Genomic DNA, 23,645 nt, shown 5'->3' with positions numbered 1-23,645 from the left:
GGGGCCCATCCCCGAACTGTGGGGTCTAATTGCTTGGAAAGATAAGCTACTAGGGCAAAGGATGGGCTATGATGTTGGCCTAGGACTCCTAGAGCTTGACTGGACCTCTCATGAATGTATAATGAGAAGGGCTTCGACAAATCAGGAAGATGGAGAGCTGGGGCTTCCACAAGGGCTCGACGGAGCTTAATGAAGGAGTGTTGGGGTAAGGAGGATAATGGTTCTTCAGGGGGGCCCTTGCTGAGGTCGTATAGGGGTCTTGCCAACAGGGAGAAGTTAGGAATCCATGCTCTAAAATACCCAGCCAGGCCTAGAAAGGAAAGGATTTCTGTCTTGGTTTTGGGAATGGGCAGGTCAGAGAGGAGCCATTTTCTGTCTAAGATAATGGACTTTCTTTGTTGAGATAGAAGGAATCCGAGGTAAGTGACAGAAGGGGAAAAGATTTGAGTTTTGATGGGGGATACCCAGTAACCTCTGGAAGCTAGAAGGTTAAGTAGGGAGGCAGTGTCAAGTTGAGACTGTTCCCACGAGGGACTGCAGAGTAGAAAATCGTCCACGTATTGTAATAAGGTGGACTCGGAGTGATCATGATGAAACTGTTTGAGGTCCTGAGCTAGGACCTGTCCAAAAATATGGGGACTATCTCAGAAGCCTTGTGGCAAAACTGTCCAAGTGAGTTGTTCAGAATGTCTTGTGTATGGGTCCGTCCAGGTGAAGGCGAAAAATCTTGGAAGGAAGGGTCCAGAGGGATAGAAAATGCGTCCTTGAGATCTAGGACTGAGAAGTGGGAGGCCGAGGCAGGGACCCATGATAAAAGGGTGTATGGATTTGGAACAAAGGGATAGATAGGGATGATGGCCATATTAATGAGGCAGAGATCTTGGACTAGGCGGAAAGATCCGTTGGTTTTTTTAACAGCTAATATGGGGGTATTAAATGGAGAGTGAGTGGGTCTGAGGTAATTTTTGTTTAAAAGATCTTGAATGATGGGTTGGAGGCCTATGAGGGCTGAAGTGGTTAGGGGGTATTGGGCCTGACAGATATACTGAGAGGGGTCATGTAATTTGATAGAGGCAGGAGGACATAGAGCCATGGAGGGGCTTGTAATGTCCCAAACTTTGGGATTTACAGGGTGTATGAGGGTGGAACTGGAGCTTTCATTGGGTAGAGGGGGTTCATCAGCTATGAGGGCCAACAGAAAGGGAGTACCAGCGGCTGTGGGAGTGGATGTAGTTATGGAAACATGGAGGAGAGAAAGGATGTCCCATCCTAGTAAAGGGATGGGACACTGGGGCATAACCAGGAAGGAGTGAGAGAAAGGTATGGGATTGTCTTGGATTGTGCATAAAAGGGGTGGGGTTTAATGGGAAAATCTATTTACCTCCTACCCCGACTATAGGAATAATGGCAGGCGTGGTAGGGCCCTGGTATTCTTGCAAGACTGAGAAGGTGGCTCCTGTATCTAGGAGGAAGGAGATGGGGCAGCCGTCTACTATTAGAGTAACCCTGGGCTCCTGTTTGGTGATGGAAATGGTCGGGCGAGAAGCCCCCGGGCCTCATCAATCTTCTTCTGCCAGCCCCATTATGGCAGGCTTAGGATGGGGGTTGTTCGTCCAGCCTCCCCTTCGGGTGGTTGGGCAATCAGACCCCCAGTGGCCCTTTTTGTGGAATCTGGGGCATGGGGTGGTAGGAGATCTGGGGGAGGGGCACACCCTTGACCAATGTCCCTCTTTTCTGCACTTGAAACAAGCTCCTTGGGGGGGTCTTGTTTGTAGAGGGGCGCCCAGGTTGTGGTTTTATCAGCTGGGCCAACATTTGGAAATTGGCCTGATCAGCCTTTTGTTTACGGCATTCTTTCTCCTCCTCCCTGTTATGGAAGACTTTAAAGGCCACTGTTAGGATCTCAGTCTGTGGGGTAGTGGGGCCCTGTTCTAACTTTTTGAGTTTAGCTTTAATGTCAGGGTTTGAGCTAGGAAGTATGTCATAATTACATGTCTTCCGTCAGGCGTTTCTGGGTCCAGGCTGGTATACTGTAATAGGGCTTGAGTGAATCTGTCTAAGAACTCGGAGGGAGTTTCCTCCCTCCTTTGAATTATGTCTTGGAGCTTTTGAAAATTGACTACTTTACGTGCTGCCTTTTTCAGACCTGCTATTAAGCAGCAGGCGAAGATATCTCGAGAGCGGAGACCCACGGCGGTTTTATAATCCCAGTGTGGGTCTTGTTCGGGGACAGCGGTGGGGCCAGGGGGATAGGTGGGGTCAGTCCTGTGGGTTTCAGTAGCGTGCATTTGGGCGAAGTCCCAAACTCGTCTACGCTCTTCAGGAAGGAGGGTATTGGCCAGGAGCAAGAAAATGTCATGATGTGTGAGGCTGTATGACTGGAGGGTCCATTGAAACTCCCTGATATATGTCGTGGGATCAGTGGAAAAGAAACCTAGGCGTTTCTCAAGTTGGGCTACATCTCCTAAGGAGAAAGGGACGTGAATGTGCACGATGCTTTCGGATCCTGCTACCTCCCGGTGGGGGGCGATAATTTTGGGAGGCCCTCGGGACCGAGTCTGAGGGGGACTGAAGGGTTCTGGCTCAGTCTGTGGGGGAGAAACAGGTGATGGGGGCAAAGACGGAGGAGGCTCCTGGGACTTAGTTAGAGGGGGGCTGAAAGGCTCAGGCTCAATCTGCAGGGGGGGAAGGTGAGGGGGTCGAAGGCGGAGGGGGTGAGGTGGCGGAGGAGATGGTGGTAGAGGAAGGGGGAGGGGCTGTTGTAGGAGAGGAGGGGGAAGGGAGTGGACGGGAGGCTTCTGTGAGGGAGGAGGTGGAGGCGGCGGCGACGGCGGAAGAGGGCGGAGGGGTTGTAGGAGGGGGAGGGGCTGAAGGGGGAAGCCTGTATGGCGGAGGTTCGTCAGCTGGGTCAAAGGTAATCGAAGAGGGACTGGGAGTGTGTGGAAGGGAGGGAGATGGCTTGCAGGCTAGGAGAACTTGGGGCAGGGAACAGGTGGTGCAGAGGCTGGGATTTTGAGCTAGGAGGCGAAAAACTTCAATATAGGGAATCTCCTTCCATTCTTTCAGGCGCTGGCAGTAGTTAAAAAGATCGCGAGTGATGTTAGGATCAAGAGTTCCCCCTGCGGGCCATTGGTTGTTATTGTCTAGGGGATATGTCGGCCAGTCTTGGGAGCAGTATTTACGGAGAAGTTTTGGTTTTATATCAGGTGTCAGGAAGTGGGTAGTTAGATGCTTGAGCAGGCATTCAAGAGGTGAACTTTCAGGGAGGGATGAGGAGGCTCCCATGGCTGAAGGACAGAGAAGGGGACAAACAGGGGAAGACGAAAGGAGATCCTCAGACCGGGAACAGACCGCAAGGAGAAAAAGGGCGTCCCCGATGATCCTTGGTGGTCTGCAGAAACTCGTATACGAGTGGGAATTTCTTAGGAAGTGTGGGTCGTCCCCAGACTTCTCTAAGAAGGCAGAGTGCCGGAGTCACAAGGAACCTAGTACTAGGAATTTTTGGCGGAAGTAACAGAAGGGGGGGAGGGAACGTTCTCATCCGCAAAGGAGTCACCTCGTTTATGGCTGTTGGAGGAGGGGCCTGAGGGTCCACCGCAGCCGTGAAGGCCTAAGGCAGGGAGAGTTCCCTCCTCGTCCCCGAGCGTCAGGGCCTTGCCGGATGATCATGGTCAATGGCGCTGCAATAGCTTGGGGAAAAGTGGCCCACTCCGGGGGAAAACTTACCCAAAGGCCAGAGAGGAGTGGTGAGTGTGATGAGCCAGTGCCGGAAAAAGAGGACGAGGGCAAGCTGCTGCTGGTGTCGGGGGGAAGATGAGGCCCAGTTGGGGTGTCCCATCTCCCGGGTTTCAGCACCAATGAAAGGAAGGAGTGACACACAGCAGCAATTCACTGGAGAATTCCGCTTTATTAGGGTAAGGTGCTGGGTTATATAGGAAGGGGCATGAGCTGATTGAGGTGTCACTTCTACAGGGCTGGTGGCTATTAGCTAGGTGCTGGGATTGGGAGGGGGGCGAGGGGTGATTGGGCTTCAGGTGGCGCTGGCGGGAACCGAAGACCTGGAAGAGAAGCAGAAAGTTCGCCATCTTATGGGTGGGGGCCCTTCACAACCCACAAATGGCTTTTAAATATTCAAAAAAATGTTTTATCTCATTGTGATATAATGAATTATAAGAAATGCATATTAGATCATTTGGACCAAATATATTACTTCCAGGTATATTTGGGCTTCATCCACAATTCCTGAAAACACTTCAGAGCCTTAAAGGTGAAATGGGCATCTTGTCATGAGTGATTTTTGGACCCCCACCCAAGGGGCTGATTTTTGAATCAGCCAATGGCCAATGATTTAGGCAGTTACGACTGTGCAGTGAAGCCCTAACAAAAACCTGTGAGAAAAGCATATCCTTCTCCCTTCTTGCATCCTGCTTCTCTGTCAGAGAGCGCTCCTGTGCTTGGGGAATCAGAAAATTTCCATGTGCCACTGAGCCAGGCCCCAAGCTCCATGAGGATAGAAGCTCCTTTATTTGGGACCTTGCCCGGTGTCTCTCTTCATCTGGCTGTTAACTTGTATCCTTTCTAGTATCCTTTATTAAACTGGTAAAAGTGTTTTCCTGAGTTCTGTGAGCCATTCTAGCAAATTATTTCAACCTAAGGGGGAAGTCAGCAGAACCTCCGATCTGTAGAAGGTTGGTCAAAAGTATAGGGGACAGCCTGGGGCTTGCGACTGGCATCTGGAGTTGGGGATGAAGGGTGGTCTTACAAGACAGAGCCCTTAACCTGGAGAATCTGGTACTGTCTCTGGGCAGATTCATCAGAACCGAGATGAATTCTCAGACACCCTGCCAGTGTGCAAGAATTGCTTGGTGTTGTACATAGGAAGACTCACACACACACACACACACACACACACACACACACACACACACACACACAGAAATCGGGTCTAGGAACCCAAAAAGAATTACTGCTGTTGTGGAACACACTCATTCACAATTCAAGCCAATGCAAAATAAAACTATGGTAAAATACCATTTTCGCCTATCAAATTATACTACCTTTACAAAATGAAATATTTTTTAAGAAAAACTATTCTCCAAACAAATACAAGAAATTATAAGAGCATGAACTAATAGAATGGTTGTCATACAACTGGATGTAAAATCCAAATGCACCAAGTATGTATAGGATGGAGACAGGCATCTATGCAATTGCCCATGTGGAAAAATATCTAAGGTCTTAGTTGACAATAAATTCAATAAGCTCAAAATATTCTCAGTATTATCTAATCCCATTCATGTAAAAATGTTTTTAATAAATTTTGCAAAATTCAAACAGTTTTACAATGTGATATGATTACAAAAACAAAATGAACAAATCAGACAAAAGTATCTAGTGGGGTTTTAGGCTGCATAATAGAAATATTCAGCCAAAGGGAGATAAAGCTTCCTCACATAGTAAATATAGATAAAGCTTTAGATTCATACATAGCTGAATTTCAATCCTTCCTATTAAATGTTTAGGGTCAAGTAACCTACTCAAGGTTTAGCTCTCTTTTCTTTCATTTTTCCTTTCAGGTAAATGAGGTAACAATAGTCCATTCTCAAAGATTAAAGAAATAACATGAAAAGCACCTTAGCATGGTGCCTGGCACAGAATCTGTGTTTAATTAATGTCAATTTCCTTCCCCTTTTTCCTCCTCCATCTTAGCCCCCATCCCTTGCCATCACATCAGACCATTTCCCCATGAGAGTGTTATAGTGGCCTGGGAAATTGGTAGGGGAACTTAACCATAAAGAGAGATGATAGGAGAGTCTTTAGCAGAACTAAAGCTAGGGAATTTAAAACCACTTGAGGCAGCCCCAGAAAAGCTGAAGAAATAAAGATGGGATAGAAAGAGCTAGACTTCCAAGTAGAGATAAAAGAAGAGGGCCAAAGAGCTGGTTACAGAGAAGCAGTGTTGGGCAGGCTGACCAAGTCAGTAACCCAGATCAGCTTTAGAAATTTTCAGAAAATATTCACATCTGCAGCACATTTTCAGGAATGTCTTCTTGGATAACAGGAGGTGGATAAGAGGCAGATGGAGGATTCTCTGCTCAGAGCCAGAGTAGGAGCAATGACAATGCAAAATCAAGGAAATCAGAGTCTCAACTGGGTCCAAGGATCAGGTCAGAGAATCATAAGCACGAACTGGAGCCAGAGACCACATTAGCACAATCCTCTGGTAATGAGCTGTGGAACTGATGAGAATATTCACATTGCTTCTCAACTGGCAGCACTGCTCTGAGGAACCAGAAAAACTCAACAGGTAGAGAAAAGGGGAGAGGTGAGCTAAGAATTTCCTAGCTGTGGAGAGCTAGAAATTGAATTTACAGAAATCTCTTTACATATGAAATCAAAACTGCTTAAGGACATGAGAGGGGAAGATTAGAAAGTCTTTGCTCCTAGCAGTAAGAGTCAGTCCTATGAAATGACCTCTGTAAACTCTGTGTATTAGTCAGGGTTTTCCAAAAAAAGAGAACCAATAGGAGATTACATACATATATTGAAAGAGAGAGATTTTTTTGTAGGAATTGCCTCATACAATTATGGAGACTGAGAAGTCTACAATCTGCTGCCTGCAAGCTATGGAACAAGGGAAGCCAGTAGCGAAATTCAGTCCAAGTCCAAAGGTCTGAGAACCAGGGAAGCAGATTTTGTAAGTCTCGGTCTGAATCCAAAAGTCTGAGAATGGGATGGGGGTGAGATGATGCTGTAAATCTAAGTACAAGTCCAAGACTTGAGAACCAAGAGCACTGATGTCTAAGGGCTGAGGAAGATACATGACACAGCACAAGCACACAGCACATTTCTTCTTTCTCTGCATTTTTGTTCTGTTCAGGTCCTCAATGGATTCGATGATACCAACCTACATTGGTGAGGGCAATCTTTACTCAGTCTACAACTCAATAGTAATCTCTTCCAGGAACACCTTTGAAGAGATACCCAAAAATAATGTTTTACCAACTATTTGGACATTTCCCAACCAGTCAAATTGACTCATAAAAATAACTATCACACTATGAAATAGTCCCAAGCATGATTGACAAGCCATTTGTTAGAAAATTAGGTGAGTAGGAGATCTTCTCTGAAAATAAGGAAAAAATGGATAACTTGATTTTAAGGGAGGCTGTGGTTAGGTCAAAACTGGAGTCAAATAGACTTTCTGGTTTTATCCTCAGCACTTTTCCCTTCTTTGTCTCACAAATGATATTCTCATTCATACACCCCACCCTAGCATAGTTCCCTCCTCACTTTGCTCAGGACCTAAGGTTTAATATTTCTTTATAAATGCTCAACTTCACATATAAGTACAGAAATAAAAATAAAAATTAAAAGCTGTCATGAGAGGGGCGGAAGATGGCGGCGTGAGTGGAGCAGCAGAAATCTCCTCCCAAAACCACATATATCTATGAAAATATAACAAAGACAACCCTTCCTAGAATAAAGACCAGAGGACACAGGACAATATCCAGACCACATCTGCACCTGAGAGAACCCAGCACCTCACGAACGGGGTAAGATACAAGCCACGGCCCAGCGGGAGCCGAGCGCCCATACCCCCAACTCCTGGCGGGGAAAGAATAGGCAGAGCGGGAGGGAGACGGAGCACAGGACTGCCAAACACCCAGCCCCAGCCATCCAGGCCAGAGTGCAGGGCCCTGGATACTAGGAAAACAGGGCAGCAAGAACAGTGAGCGGGCACCGGAGGCCAGGCGCCAGAGGACATAAGAAAAGCGAGCGACCATTTTATTTATTTATTTATTTGCTGTTTGGTTTTGGCGAGTGCTTTTTGGAAGTCTTAAAGGGACAGGGCCCCTAATACTAGGGAAACAAGGCAGCAAGAACAGTGAGCGGGCACCGGTGGCCAGGAGCCGGAGGACACCAGGAAAGCGAGCGACCTTTTTTTTTTTTCTGTTTTGTTTTGGCGAGTGCTTTTTGGAAGTTTTAAAGGGATAGGGACCCCAATACTAGGGAAACAGGGCAACAAGACCAGTGAACAGATGCCTGAGGCTGGCGTCGGAGAATAAAGAAAAATGAGCGGCCACCTTTTTTTTTTTAATTAAAAAAAAATTTTTTTTTTTTAATTTAAATTTTTTTTTTTTTGTGGTTGTTTTGTCTTGGCGGGTGCTTTTTGGGAGTCTTAAAGGGGCAGGGTGGGACACTTAATCCAGAGGTAGAGAATCCGGGGATCTCTGGGCACCCTAACCCCTGGGCCGCAGGGAGCAGGGAGGCCCCTTACGGAGATAAATAGCCTCCAGGCCGCTCCCCCCCCAACGCGACTCCACCACTTTGGAGCGGCTGCCCGAGCCAGGCCACACCCACAGCAACAGCGGAGATAAACTCCATAGCAGCCAGGTAGGAAGCACAAACCCTGTCTGCGTGCAGCTGCCCAGCACAAGCCACTAGAGGTCGCTGTTATCCCAGGAGAGGAGGGCCACAAACCAACAAGAAGGGAAGTTCTTCCAGCCGTCACTCATCCCAGCTCTGCAAACTATTCCTATCACCATGAAAAGGCAAAGCTACAGGCAGACAAAGATCACAGAGACAACACCAGAAAAGGAGACAGACCTAACTAGTCTTCCTAACAAAGAATTCAAAATAAGAATCATAAACATGTTGACAGAGATGCAGAGAAATACGCAAGAGAAATGGGATGAAGTCCGGAGGGAGATCACAGATGCCAGAAAGGAGATCGCAGAAATGAAACAAACTCTGGAAGGGTTTATAAGCAGAATGGATAGGATGCAAGAGGCCATTGATGGAATTGAAACCAGAGAACAGGAACGCATAGAAGCTGACAGAGAGAGAGATAAAAGGATCTCCAGGAATAAAACAATGTTAAGAGAACTGTGTGACCAAGCCAAAAGGAACAATATCCGTATTATAGGGGTTCCAGAAGAAGAAGAGAGAGGAAAAGGGATGGAAAGTATCTTGGAAGAAATAATTGCTGAAAACATCCCCAAACTGGGGGAGGAAATAATCGAACAGACCACGGAAATACACAGAACCCCCAACAGAAAGGATCCAAGGAGGACAACACAAGAGACATAATAATTAAAATGGCAAAGATCAAGGACAAAGAAAGAGTTTTAAAGGCAGCTAGAGAGAAAAAGGTCACCTATAAAGGAAAACCCATCAGGCTAACATCAGACTTCTTGACAGAAACCCTACAGGCCAGAAGAGAATGGCATGATATATTTAATACAATGAAACAGAAGGGCCTTGAACCAAGGATACTGTATCCAGCACGACTATCATTCAAATATGATGGTGGGATTAAACAATTCCCAGACAAACAAAAGCTGTGGGAATTTGCTTTCCACAAACCACCTCTACAGAACATCTTACAGGGACTGCTCTAGATGGGAGAACTCCTAGAAAGAGCACAGCACAAAACACCCAAAGTATGAAGAATCGAGGAGGAGGAATAAGAAGGGAGAGAAGAAAAGAATCTCCAGACAGTGTATATAAAAGCTCAATAAGTGAGCTAAGTTAGGCAATAAGATACTAAAGAGGCTAACCTTGAACATTTGGTAACCACGAATTTAAAGCCTGCAATGGCAATAAGTACATATCTTTCAATAGTCACCTAAATGTTAATGGGCTGAATGCACCAATCAAAAGACATAGAGTAATAGAATGGATAAAAAAGCAAGACCCATCTATATGCTGCTTACAAGAAACTCACCTCAAACCCAAAGACATGAACAGACTAAAAGTCAAGGGATGGAAAAACATATTTCAAGCAAACAACAGTGAGAAAAAAGCAGGGGTTGCAGTACTAATATCAGACAAAATAGACTTCAAAACAAAGAAAGTAACAAGAGATAAAAAAGGACACAACATAATGATAAAGGGCTCAGTCCAACAAGAGGATATAACCATTCTAAATATACATGCACCCAACACAGGAGCACCAGCATATGTGAAACAAATACTAACAGAACTAAAAGGGGACATACACTGCAATGCATTCATTCTAGGAGACTTCAACACACCACTCACCCCATAGGATAGATCCACTGGGCAGAAAATAAGTAAGGACATGGAAGCACTGAACAACACAGTAGAGCAGATTGACCTAATAGACATCTATAGAACTCTACATCCAAAAGCAACAGGATATACATTCTTCTCAAGTGCACATGGAACATTCTCCAGAATAGACCACATACTAGTCCACAAAAAGAGCTTCAGAAAATTCCAAAAGATTGAAATCGTACCAACCAACTTTTCAGACCACAAAGGCATAAAACTAGAAATAAACTGTACAAAGAAAGCAAAGAGGCTCACAAACACATGGAAGCTTAACAACACGCTCCTAAATAGTCAATGGATCAATGACCAAATTAAAATGGAGATCCAGCAATATATGGAAATAAATGACAACAACAACACAAAGCCCCAACTTCTGTGGGACGCAGTGAAAGCAGTCTTAAGAGGAAAGTATATAGGAATCCAGGCATATTTAAAGAAGGAAGAACAATCCCAAATGAATAGTCTAACATCACAATTACTGAAACTGGAAAAAGAAGAACAAATAAGGCCTAAAGTCAGATGAAGGAGGGACATAATAAAGATCAGAGAAGAAATAAACAAAATTGAGAAGAATAAAACAGTAGAAAAAATCAATGAAACCAAGAGGTGGTTCTTTGAGAAAATAAACAAAATAGATAAGCCTCTAGCCAGACTTATTAAGAGAAAAAGGGAATCAACACACATCAACAGAATGAGAAATGAGAAAGGAAACATCACAACGGACACCACAGAAATACAAAGAATTATTAGAGAATACTATGAAAACCTATATGCTAACAAGCTGGGAAACCTAGGAGAAATGGACAACTTCCTAGAAAAATACAACCTTCCACGATTGACCCAGAAAGAAACAGACAATCTAAACAGACCAATTACCAGCAACGAAATTGAAGCGGTAATCAAAAAACTACCAAAGAACAAAACCCCCGGGCCAGATGGATTTACCTCGGAATTTTATCAGACATACAGGGAAGACATAATACCATTCTCCTTAGAGTTTTCCAAAAAATAGAGGAGGAGGGGATACTCCCAAACTCATTCTATAAGGCTAACATCACCCTAATACCAAAACCAGGCGAAGACCCCACCAAAAAAGAAAACTACAGACCAATATCCCTGATGAACGTAGATGCAAAAATACTCAACAAAATATTAGCAAACCGAATTCAAAAATACATCAAAAGGATCATACACCATGACCAAGTGGGATTCATCCCAGGGATGCAAGGATGGTACAACATTCAAAAGTCCATCAACATCATCCACCACATCAACAAAAAAAATAAAGACAAAACCCACATGATCATCTGCATAGATGCTGAAAAAGCATTTGACAAAGTTCAACATCCATTCATGATAAAAACTCTCAGCAAAATGGGAATAGAGGGCAAGTACCTCAACATAATAAAGGCCATCTATGATAAACCCACAGCCAACATTATATTGAACAGCGAGAAGCTGAAAGCTTTTCCACTGAGATCGGGAGCTAGACAGGGATGCCCACTCTCTCCACTGTTATTTAACATAGTACTGGAGGTCCTAGCCATGGCAATCAGACAAAACAAAGAAATACAAGGAATCCAGATTGGTAAAGAAGAAGTTAAACTGTCACTATTTCCAGATGACATGATACTGTACATAAAAAACCCTAAAGACTCCACCGCAAAACTACGTCAACAGATATCGGAATACAGCAAAGTTGCAGGATACAAAATCAACACACAGAAATCTGTGGCTTTCCTATACACTAACAATGAACCAACAGAAAGAGAAATCAGGAAAACAACTCCATTCACAATTGCATCCAAAAAAATAAAATACCTAGGAATAAACCTAACCAAGGAAGTGAAAGACTTATACTCTGAAAACTATAAGTCACTCTTAAGAGAAATTAAAGGGGACACTAACAGATGGAAACTCATCCCATGCTCGTGGCTAGGAAGAATTAATATCGTCAAAATGGCCATCCTGCCCAAAGCAATATACAGATTTGATGCAATCCCTATGAAACTACCAGCAACATTCTTCAATGAACTGGAACAAATAATTCAAAAATTCATATGGAACCACCAAAGACCCCGAATAGCCAAAGCAATCCTGAGAAAGAAGAAAAAAGTAGGGGGGATCTCACTCCCCAACTTCAAGCTCTACTATAAAGCCATAGTAATCAAGACAATTTGGTACTGGCACAAGAGCAGAGCCACAGACCAATGGAACAGACTAGAGAATCCAGACATTAACTCAGACATATATGGTCAATTAATATTTGATAAAGGAGCCATGGACATACAATGGCGAAATGACAGTCTCTTCAACAGATGGTGCTGGCAAAACTGGACAGCTACATGTAGGAGAATGAAACTGGACCTTTGTCTAACCCCATATACAAAAGTGAACTCAAAATGGATCAAAGACCTGAATGTAAGTCATGAAACCATTAAACTCTTGGAAGAAAACATAGGCAAAAACCTCTTAGACATAAACATGAGTGACCTCTTCTTGAACATATCTCCCCAGGCAAGGAAAACAACAGCAAAAATGAATAAGTGGGACTATATTAAGCTGAAAAGCTTCTGTAGAGCAAAAGACACCATCAATAGAACAAAAAGGCATACTACTACTTTTTGGGAGTCTTAAAGGGGCAGGGCGGGACACTTAATCCAGAGGTAGAGAATCCGGGGATCTCTGGGCACCCTAACCCCTGGGCCGCAGGGAGCAGGGAGGCCCCTTACGGAGATAAATAGCCTCCAGGCCGCTCCCCGCCCCAACGCGACTCCACCCCTTTGGAGTAGCTGCCCGAGCCAGGAGCCAGTGTGACCAACATCAAACCACAACCGAGATTATGTCCCAGATGTAGAAAAAGAAACCATTGGGCAAGAGAGTGCAGATCAGTAGTAGATGTGGAGGGACGCCCACTACCCCCGCAGCAGGCAAAAAACAGGAGGCCGGGCCCCCCACCTCAGGGCCTTCAAATGTATGTGGTGATCCAATAAATTCCCAGGACACATTTTCATCTGACAGATCAAGGATCCAGCTTGGAGTTGAAGAACCAAGGAGAGCCACCGCAGGGAGCGCAGGAGTGGACATCCGTGCCACCACCAGACTCGTATTGATACCCGAGATGGGGGTCCAGTTAGTAGAGTCAGATTTTAAAGGTCCATTACCTAAAGATACAGTGGGACTCCTATTGGGCCGGAGTTCCACAACCAAAGCAGGATTGATAGTACACCCAGGAGTTATTGACCCAGATTATGAGAGAGTAGTAAAGATTATGGTCTCCTCCCCAAGAGGCATTACAGCCATCAATTCTAGAGACCGCATTGCTCAAATTCTTATGCTTCCTAGTAAGCATAGACAATATGGACATAAAAACATGAAAAGAGGTCAATCAGGATTTGGATCATCTGGGGCCCCTCTGACCTGTTTCACAATGGAGCTGGGAGACAGGCCTATGCTTGTCCTGAAGATTAGAGATAGGAACTTCTTAGGACTATTAGACACAGGGGCAGATCACAGCATTATAAGGGAAGCTGAGTGGCCTAAAGATTGGCCTCTAAACCGAGCTGCTCAGACTCTAAGAGGGCTGGGCATAGCTCAAGCCCCATTATGTAGTGCTGCCACACTCCCCTGGAAAGATCCAGAAGGGCATGAGGGAGTAGTTCAACCTTATGTGCTGAGCATACCAGTGTCTCTCTGGGGAAGAGACATACTGACCCAGATGAATCTTAAACTAACAACAGAAACCTTCTATAGTAATCAGGCAACGTCCATTATGAGGAAGCAGGGCCATACAGGGACCAGAGGCATAGGAAAAAACTTGACTGGCAGAGAGACACCCATCCCACTCTCAGGAGTGGTACCCAGTAGGATTAGAGGCCCAAGACTGGATTTTTCCTCGGGGCCATTGAGGACAGACAAGAACTAAAAATACAATGGCGATCAGAGGAGCCCGTGTGGGTTCCTCAGTAGCCCCTTATCAGAGAGAAAAAAGAAGCAGCCCACACATTAGTGCAAGAGCAAATTGCCGCAGGGCATCTTCAAAGTTCTACTTCCCCATGGAATACACCCATATTTGTCATAAGAAAGAAATCAGGAAAATGGAGATTGCTGCATGATCTAAGAGCTGTAAATAAACAGATGATTCTCATGGGATCAGTACAATTAGGTTTACCATTGCCTATGGCCCTGCCAAAAGATTGGAAGACCATTGTAATAGATATCAAAGATTGTTTCTTTTCCATCCCTCTTCATCCCTAGGATTGTAAAAGGTTCGCCTTCACAGTACCAGCCATCAATCATGGTCACCCAGATGAGCGGTATGAATGGAAGGTGTTGCCACAAGGCATGGCGAATAGCCCTACTATGTGCCAATTGTTTGTACATAAGGCCCTGGCAGAAGTTAGAAAAAGGTTCCCTGAAGTGATTATCTATCATTATATGGATGATATTCTCTTATGTCATGAAAGGAACAGTGTAGTAGAAGAAGGCCTCTGATTCTTGCAAGAACATTTTAAACAATGGGGCTTAGAACTAGCACCAGAAAAGGTACAGGTAACTTGTACCAAACAGTATTTAGGAATAAAATTGGAAGATACTATTGTTAGACCATTAAAAGTGATCATAAGAACAGATCATCTAAGCACCCTCAATGATTTTCAAAAACTCCTTGGAGATATAAATTGGGTAAGGCCATTCCTAAAGCTTACAGATGCAGAGCTCAGTCCATTATATGAGACACTGAAGGGCGATTCTGATTTATCATCTCCGCGCTCTCTCAGTAAGCAAGCCAAGGAAGCCTTGAGCCTAGTCCAATCCCGCTTGCAGCTTGCCCAGGTAGATAGAATAGACTATGGCAAATTGCTATTCCTTATAGTGATACCCAGTAATAATAGCCCAACAGGGGTACTTTGGCAGGAAGGGCCAATTCTCTGGGTATATCTGGCCCACTCTCCAGGAAAAACATTAAGATGGTATCCTCAGAGTATAGCTGATTTGATCATCAAGGGAATCAGGACAGCTATAAAAACATTTGGGATTCCCCCAAACATAATAATAACGCCTTATACTGCTGAGCAGATTGAATGTCTTACTGCATGCTGTGATGCATGGGCTGTTGCTTACACCATCACCAATGCTTCCTTTGACAACCACTACCCAAAACATCCTTGGCTACAGTTCTGCCTCTCTAATCCCGTCATCTTTCCTAAAAACACAAGATGCAATCCCATACCCAAAGCCAAGGTGGTGTTCACTGATGGGTCAAAGAATGGCATTGGGACTGTGGTCACTGGTGACCAATCTTGGACATTCAGTTTTCCAACCACTTCAGCCCAACAAACAGAGCTGTTGGCTGTAGCACAAGCCTTTACACTTTTTTCACAGGAACCTTTTAACCTTTCAGCAGATAGTCAGTATGTAGTGACTGCTGTGTCCATCTTAGAGAATGTAAGTTATATTAGCCAGTCTTCCCCCGTTGCCAACATTTTTAGAAAGCTACAACAACTAATATGGACTTGATCAGAACCTTTCTTTATTGGACATGTAAGAGCCCACACTTCCCTCCCAGGACCCATTGCTGAGGGAAACAGACGTGCCGATGCCCTGACCCGTGAGTTTAACATCTTAGCTCTATTTGACCCTGTAGAACAAGCTGCTCAATTTCACAAACAATTCCATGTCAATGCACATACCCTTCGCCTAAAATATAATATTACTAGAGACCAAGCAAGAGCCATAGTAGTCAGTTGCAAATGGTGTGTCACACTCCTACCCTCCATCTCAGAAGGAGTTAATCCAAAGGGGCTACTCCCCAATCACATTTGGCAAATGGATGTTACCCATATTCCAGAATTCGGTAAGATGAAATATGTCCATGTGTCTGTAGACACCTGCTCAGGCATCATTTTTGCCTCTTGCCATACAGGAGAAAAATCTAGAGATGTCATATCTCACTGCCTCCAGGCATTTTCGGCCTGGGGAAAGCCCAAACATTTAAAAACTGACAATGGGCCAGCATATACATCCCAATCGCTCCTCAGCTTTTTAAAAACAATGGATATCACCCACACCACGGGCATTCCCTATAACCCTCAAGGGCAAGGCGTGGTAGAGCGCGCCAACCTGACCCTTAAAAATGTTCTCTATAAACAAAAAGGGGGAATAGGGGCAGATTTCAGATCCCCCAGAGACAAACTTAACATCATATTGTTCATTTTAAATTTTTTGACATTGGACAAAGATGGCCACAGTGCAGCAGAGCGGCATAATCGCCGTTCCAGGCCTAAAGACATGCCCGCAGTTATGTGGAAGGATGTATTGGAAGGATCATGGAAAGGCCCGGATCCAGTGTTAATCTGGAACCGAGGCTCTGTTTGTGTTTTCCCACAGGACCGAAACAATCCCATCTGGGTGCCTGAACGCCTGACACGGAGAGTGGCAAGACCAGAACCGGAAGTGCGAGATGCCGATGCCACTGATGCTCATCCTGCTACTGATTCTTCAGCAGGCGATAGCGGAACCCAGAGAACTATGGGGTCTGGTGAAGGCTTGGCCTATTCCACTCCCGGTGACTGAAACTGCACATACCTTTCCTGCCTTTTTCTCTACCTATAGTACACTTAATCTCCCATATCTGCCTTTTGACAGCTCTATGTGTTACTGGCATTCCTTTCATAACCTCTCTAAAGCTGCCAATCTGTCCAGGAAATTAGGCAAGATGTTATCCACCAATTGGTCCAGTGAGTTTGATGTGCTCACCACTCAGCTATGGCAAGAAATATTGAATGTTAGCTCCTAAAAGTTAGAGGCGCTGTCTGTAGCTCAGTTTGCTGAAGCCGTGCTAAATGCCACCAAAGCCTGGTCAGGCATGGGTGTTCTGTTCCATGCAATGGCAACATCGGAAAGTGCAGGCGATGGCTCTGGTGCAGGCCATGGCAGCTATAGAAGAAGGCATCTCCCCTAGGGTGTAGCACAATATGTTGGACCAGTAGTCAAAGACGGGTAAGATCAGGAGGTACGCATACCAACCTAAGACAGGGCGCAGACCTTAGCTGTCTGTTGCCTTATGACGGGTAAGGATGCTGCACCTCCCTGACAACCTAAGACAGGCATGGTCCCCGAGCCTCATTGTGTTAAAAAACAAAAAAGGGGGAGATGTAGGGGCCGGCCTACGGCCGAGGCTGAGTCCCACTATGGCTGAACACCGCCTTTCCTCTCTAGTTGACCAATGCCCTAAGGTGGCGCACGCTTCCTGGGCGCCACCCTGCCTGGTTTGGTGGCATTAGCATAAGGAAGTTGCTCCTATAGGCTTGCATGATCTTGATCACCATAGGCCAGCTTCCTTTATATAAGGCATAAGCAGGAAAGAGACTCTCTCTCACTCTCTCACTCTCTCTCTCTCTCTCTCTCTCACTCACTCACTCACTCACTCTCCCACTCTCTCAATCTCTGTCTCCCTCTCTCCCCTCACTCTTCTTCTCATTCGCTCCCCCCGGCTGTTGCTTCTTCTCACTCACCTTCTCCCGGCCTTCCGAGCAACAATAAACAACTGAAGTGAACCAGGTCTGTGTACGTATCGCTGTCGTCACCGCCACAAGGGGTGAACGCGGTAGGTAGGCTCATAGCACCAAGAGGGGGGCTCTTTGCACCAGTTTCCCTATATGTGGAAGGGGTGTACTCAGGAGGCATTGGGAGGCAGGAGGTCAGAGGATAAATTCATCTGCCTGATGGGCTGTGGAATAGGAATTTCAGGAAATGAGTCATTCAAGGACAAGATTGAAAATTTTGAAAATGTTATTTCTGTGCTGTGGGTAAAATTGCAGTATTTTCAGAATCTCTCACCTGGCCTTAGTGTATCAACATATCAGTAGGTGATTGCAAGGAGTGGGGGAAAAACAAGTAGGCACCTGGACTGGAGAGGTTGTGTGGGGTCTTGGCAGCCGAGTTGCAAGAGACACGGGTGAGCAGGAGTAGATGACTGCTTGTAAGCAATAAATGGGTTTTTCCCACTTTATTTCTCCCTTTAACTGATTTTGTCTTCAAAAGTTTATTTCCCCTGGGCTGGTAACACATTTTCCCCCCAGAGTTACAGTGCCTTCCTTCCCAAAGGGAAGGGTTTGTTCTGAATCTGTAGTGGAAAGAACATGGATTTTGGAGTCATGCCAGGAGTCAAATCCTGGCTCTGCTTTTTTCTCTCTCTGTGACCTTAAGCGTGTTTATTAACCTCTCTTTGAGCTTCATTTCCATCCCTTAAAATGGGAGAAAGTGCAGCACTCTTTTTCACAGAGTTGTAAAGACATAATGCCTAGCACAAAGTAACTGCTTAATAATTAATCTTTGTAATTTCTGCAAATTGCTCGTTTTCCCCTATTTATTTATAAATATCAGGTTTGCTTTTTTAATGTCAGTAACATTAAATTCGATAAATATAAGCAAGAGATGTTTCTATGGTGGTCACTAGACATTACTACCCCTCACACTCTAAACGAGGGTTTCTCAGCAGAGGTACTGTTAGCATTTGGGGAGGGGCCTTTTCTTTTGTGGGGGCCGTCCTATGCATTGCAGGATGTTTGCAGCATCCTTAGACCCTGTCAGTCAATTTCAGTAGCATCTCTCCAGTTGTAGCAACCAAAAATGTCTCCAGATATTGCCAAATGTCCCCTGGGGGAAAGATTACCACCACCCCACCATTGAGAACCACTACTCTAGGGAACTTTCCTGGGAACAAAAGGGAAAAGAGAAGAGTTCCATCAAGGACAGAGCAATGGGAAGAAGGCAGAGATTTGGGGTTAGCTACAAGTAAGGTTTTCAGCAGTACAGCACAGAACTGTTTTTCACTGAAGCTGAATAGTTAGCCAGGAGTAAACAATGCAAGGAAGAACTAGATAGATGTTCAGGTCACCACATGGTTTAAAAGTTTAGATGACGTTAAGAGGCTATTTAAATATCACCTATCAACAGAACTACCTGAAACATTAGAGGATAATTTATGCTTATGACAGGAAATTTAGGTAGTTCAGTTCATCTGAGTCAAAAGGATGTAATTAGGTACAAATAGGTCTTTTAACTGATGGTATGGAGGGCGTTTGCTAAACCCTGGGGCGCCTGGGTGAGCAATTAGTTCCACCATGGCCTTATGATTTGTCTAAAGCACAGCCTAATGTCAGGATCTCTCTCAGCCCTATTTATAGGCATTCTCTGCTCATTAGTGAAATGTAGACTCTAGGGTGGAAACTAGCAGCTGTTTAAACATCATCAGTGTGTTTTGCTGAAGTTTAGAATAGGAAGCAAAGGGTAACATTTCCAGTGAAAACCACAGGGTCACACGGGAAGTGGGTAGGAGCTCACAGCAAGGAATCTGCCCTGAGCAGTGTGACCCGAGAGAACCATGGTTAGTCTCGGAGGGCCATGTCTTCTATTTAAAACAACCTCATCAAAGTTTTCATTGAAAATCTTGTGGTAATATTTGTCCTAGAAATAAAGACTATATGATTATAGCTTTGAATATTTGATTCTAGATCATTCACTTCTTCCACAAATATGTGTTTAGATTTGGTCAGGTATTGTCTAGGCATTGGAAACAATACTAATCGAGACAGCTCAGCAACTTCCCATTTTATCTGGGGCATAGTGTCAGAACAGCCTGAGGCCAAAATAGGGAAGTAAGATGACTGTGTTTTTCTAGTCTTCCCCATCCTTGTACTCTAAGGTGCAGCTCATGTAGCAAGGCCTTAGGAAAGCAGCTAAGAGCACAAATTCTGAGATCTGGGCTCAACTTTTGGTTTTATCATTTGCTAGCTATGCAAGTCTATGGAAATACCTAACTTATTGTCCAATTTCCTCATTTATAAAATAAGAAAATAATTCTATTTGTATTTAGGATTGATAAAGAGATTGAATGAGAAAATTTGTGCAATTGTTAAGCACAAAGTAAATGTAGTTAGTAGGTATCCAAATTGCTCCAGATTGTCTTCATTCAAAACCAGCTTTATCAAATCTTAATTTGCCATGTTAGTCTCCATAAATTAAAATAGCTGTTTTTAAACAATGATTTGCTTTTGGTTTGTAAAAATCACAGGTAAACACTTGCACCTGGAATGATATTTGTTAAACACCTATTACACTACATAAGTTAAGGCATTTGCTGTTACCTAATAGCATCATATCCTAATTGCTAAGAAGAGAATAACTCCTTGAGAGCTTAACTTGAAAATCTAAAGTTAAAGTCATAGCCAAAATATTGTGGGGTATAGAGGAGTGATGGAATTATGGAAATTGGAGATCTGGAGTATAGTCACAGTTTCTTTTTCTTCCTGGAAAAGAATTTTCTTCTGAAAAATCAGTTTTTCAAAATACAATGTAATGCAAAGAGCAACACTTTTTTCTTCATGGCATACCTAATTATAGTTAACTTATAGCCAGGATAGATTTGCTCCTATTAACTAATAAATACTTGTGAAAGGATACAAAACTGCTGAACCAGGACAGGCTGGTTGATTTAAACCTTATGCACTCTCATATGAATCATAGAGGCCATTATCTCTAGCAGAGGTAGAGCTCAATGTGCAGGAATTGATTACAGTGTGCCAAATGATGCCAGCTTTCTTTAATTATAGTACAGGGGAGAAGTTCTTGAAGCAGACTGATGTTTCGGTGGAAACACAGGACAAGGTCTCTAATTTCACAAAGTTCTCTCAGAGGAGGAGAAAACACTAGAGATCTATTAAGAGCCAGGAAATTTTCATATGATATTTGTTTCTAGGCCAGGTCCAATTAAACACCATTGCAAAGCTTCCTAGTTTCCTAGTGAGAAGCTACACATAATACTCATGGGGAAGCAGCATTGTCATTTAACTAGATGTTTAGTCAGGTCATTGCAAGAAGTTGGGATTTGTCTCTATCTCCAAGTAATAAAAATATGAAAAGACAATTGATACCTAATTTTAATATTTTTTAATGCTTTCTTATTGGATCCCCTGTACCCCTGCAGGAACTACTCTCAGGGTGTTAGAGAACTAACCAACCTGCCAGGGAAGATACTGTCTCAGATGAAGCTACAGGATTAGTAAATTGAAAAATACACTTCTGATTTTCCACTTCCAGCCATAAAGTTCACACTGTTCCTAGGCTTGCTTGTGTGCTTTTTTTTTTTTAATTTCAAATGTGGGGAAAATATAAGAAATGACAGCTTTTAGGCATTGGCAGCACAAAACTGTGCTTCATAAAAGGGGGTATAATATGAAGAGCCTTTTAGTAACTCCCCAGCTTTCTGTCAGGAGGGACTTTTCAGGCTGAGTCACCAGGAGGTACATGTATGAGCTGAGCTGGCTGTCCAGGAAGTTCAAAGACAAGTGCCTACTGCAAAGGGCAGTGGCTCTTACATCTGACCAGTCTTCTGTACTTCAAACCCCATTGCCTTAAGGCCCTTACATTTTCTGGATGACTAATTCTCCCCAACTCATCTTCAGCCTTTCAGTTTTGCCCCTAAAAATCCACCCTTGAAATTTATGTCAGATTGATTTTCCTAAAATATAAGTGTAGTTGCAATTCTTCAGTGGTTTCCTCTGCCTTTAAGATGAATTGAAAATATTAGAACAGAACTCAAAATTTTAGTGATCTAGCTTTTATGAATTACTGCCGCCCCCCTAGCCACTTGGCCTCAATTTCCACCTCCACAATATGTGACACTCCATTTCTATGAGTAGTTGCCTGAATAGGGCATTCTCTCACATTCCTATGGCCAACTCTGTGGCACTCAAAGATGAGCAAACCTTTCACAGGACCCCGCACTTATAAGGATCTTGTACTTGGTTTAAGGCTTAGCATTTTGAAATTCTTTTTTTTTTTTACAGCTTGTTCCATGTTTGTGGGGGTTTTTCACCAGGGCCCCACGTATTATGTAGCCAATCATTTTTAGTTTCACATATGCTGTTCTTTTTCACTGGAATTCACACACACCCACTAGCACTGTGGCAGGCACAGTGGAGAATGGTGCAATAAAGTTTGATTGAAACTTGGAGCACTTGGATTTGAGTTTCAGCCCTATCAGATTTTAGCTCTTAATTTGTTTAACTTTCTTAATTAACTCTCTTAATTCATTTTATTACCTGTAGGGGATTAAAATATCTTTTCAGCTTAGCTTGCAGGGCTGCTGAAAGGAGTGACTGAGATAATGTAAAAGTTTTGAAACAGTTTAATATAGATAAGGATTTTAACTATATCACCACATTTTAATGGGCTTACTTGCTTTAGTTAATATTAACTAATCCCCATTTCCAGGAGGAAGTATTATGTCAGAGCAGCTTGGTTTATACTTCAACAAAAACTAAGAGTATTTCAATAATGGGCTTGTGAAGTCCTTATTCAAGAATTGCATGGATTTAGAAAACATGTTTATGATATACTCACATGCATGAGAACATCCTGGCTATTGTATAAGGATAAAATTATGGGTCAACTAAAGCAGAAATTATGACATATTTTACAGTTGAGTCATCTATTACTTGCTATTTTGAAGAGCATGACAGTTCCCATTAAACAAAAACACTCAAATATTGCTGGTGGAAATGGATCAACAAAATGTAGATCTATATAATACAATACTACTCGGCAATGAAAAGGAAGGAGCTACTGATATGGGCTACAACACGATGAACCTAAAAAAATAGATGCACTCCTTTCTTATGAATGGATAGACCCACCAGGCAGAAAATCAGTGAGAAATCATTTATTTCAACAGCACCATCAGTCAATTGAATATAATTAACATCTTTAGGTTTCTTCATCTAATAACAGCAGAATACACATTCTTCTAAAGCTCACATGGAATATTCATCAAAATAGACCACATTCAGAACCACAAAACACACTTTAACAAATTTAAAAGAATAAAAATCATACAATGTCAGCACTCAGAGCACCATGGAATTAAACCAAAAATCAATAACAGAAAGATAACTGGAAAACTCCAAAATTCATGGAGATTAAATGACATACTTCTAAATAATATATAGCTCAAGTAAGAAATATCAAGAGAAAATTTTAAATATTTGAACTAAATGAAAATATAACACAGTGTGTGGGATACAGTGAAGGCAATGCCTAGAGGGAAATTTATAGCACTGAATGCAAATATTTAAAAAAGAAGAAAGAACTAAAATCAGTGATGTAAGTTTCCACCTTAGGAAACTAGAAATACTTTATAACAGCTTTATAAATATTGCCAAAACTTGGAAGCAACCAGTCTATATCCAAAGTTACCTAATGTACCCAGAATATCTTTTTGAGTTGCTTCAAGTTAGTATTCAAATGAGGTCCAAGCATTACATTTAGCTTTTGCCTCTTAAGTGTCTTAATTGATAACACATACTTTTCAATGTCTATACTTTCCATTTTAAGAAAGAGCTGTACTTTTTTATTACCATGCCTATAATTATTCAGAAAATCACTGAATGTTAACTCGTTCACATATGGCAGTAATATTGAATTGTTGTCTAAAAATGATAACAGGGTCTCATCTATAAATAAATTTACATCACATGCCATGAAGACTAACATGATATTGAGGG

The sequence above is a fragment of the Manis pentadactyla genome, chromosome 5 (assembly GCF_030020395.1).
Source record: "Manis pentadactyla isolate mManPen7 chromosome 5, mManPen7.hap1, whole genome shotgun sequence".
Taxonomy (NCBI): Eukaryota; Metazoa; Chordata; class Mammalia; order Pholidota; family Manidae; genus Manis; species Manis pentadactyla.
This window is presented reverse-complemented; position numbering follows the sequence as displayed.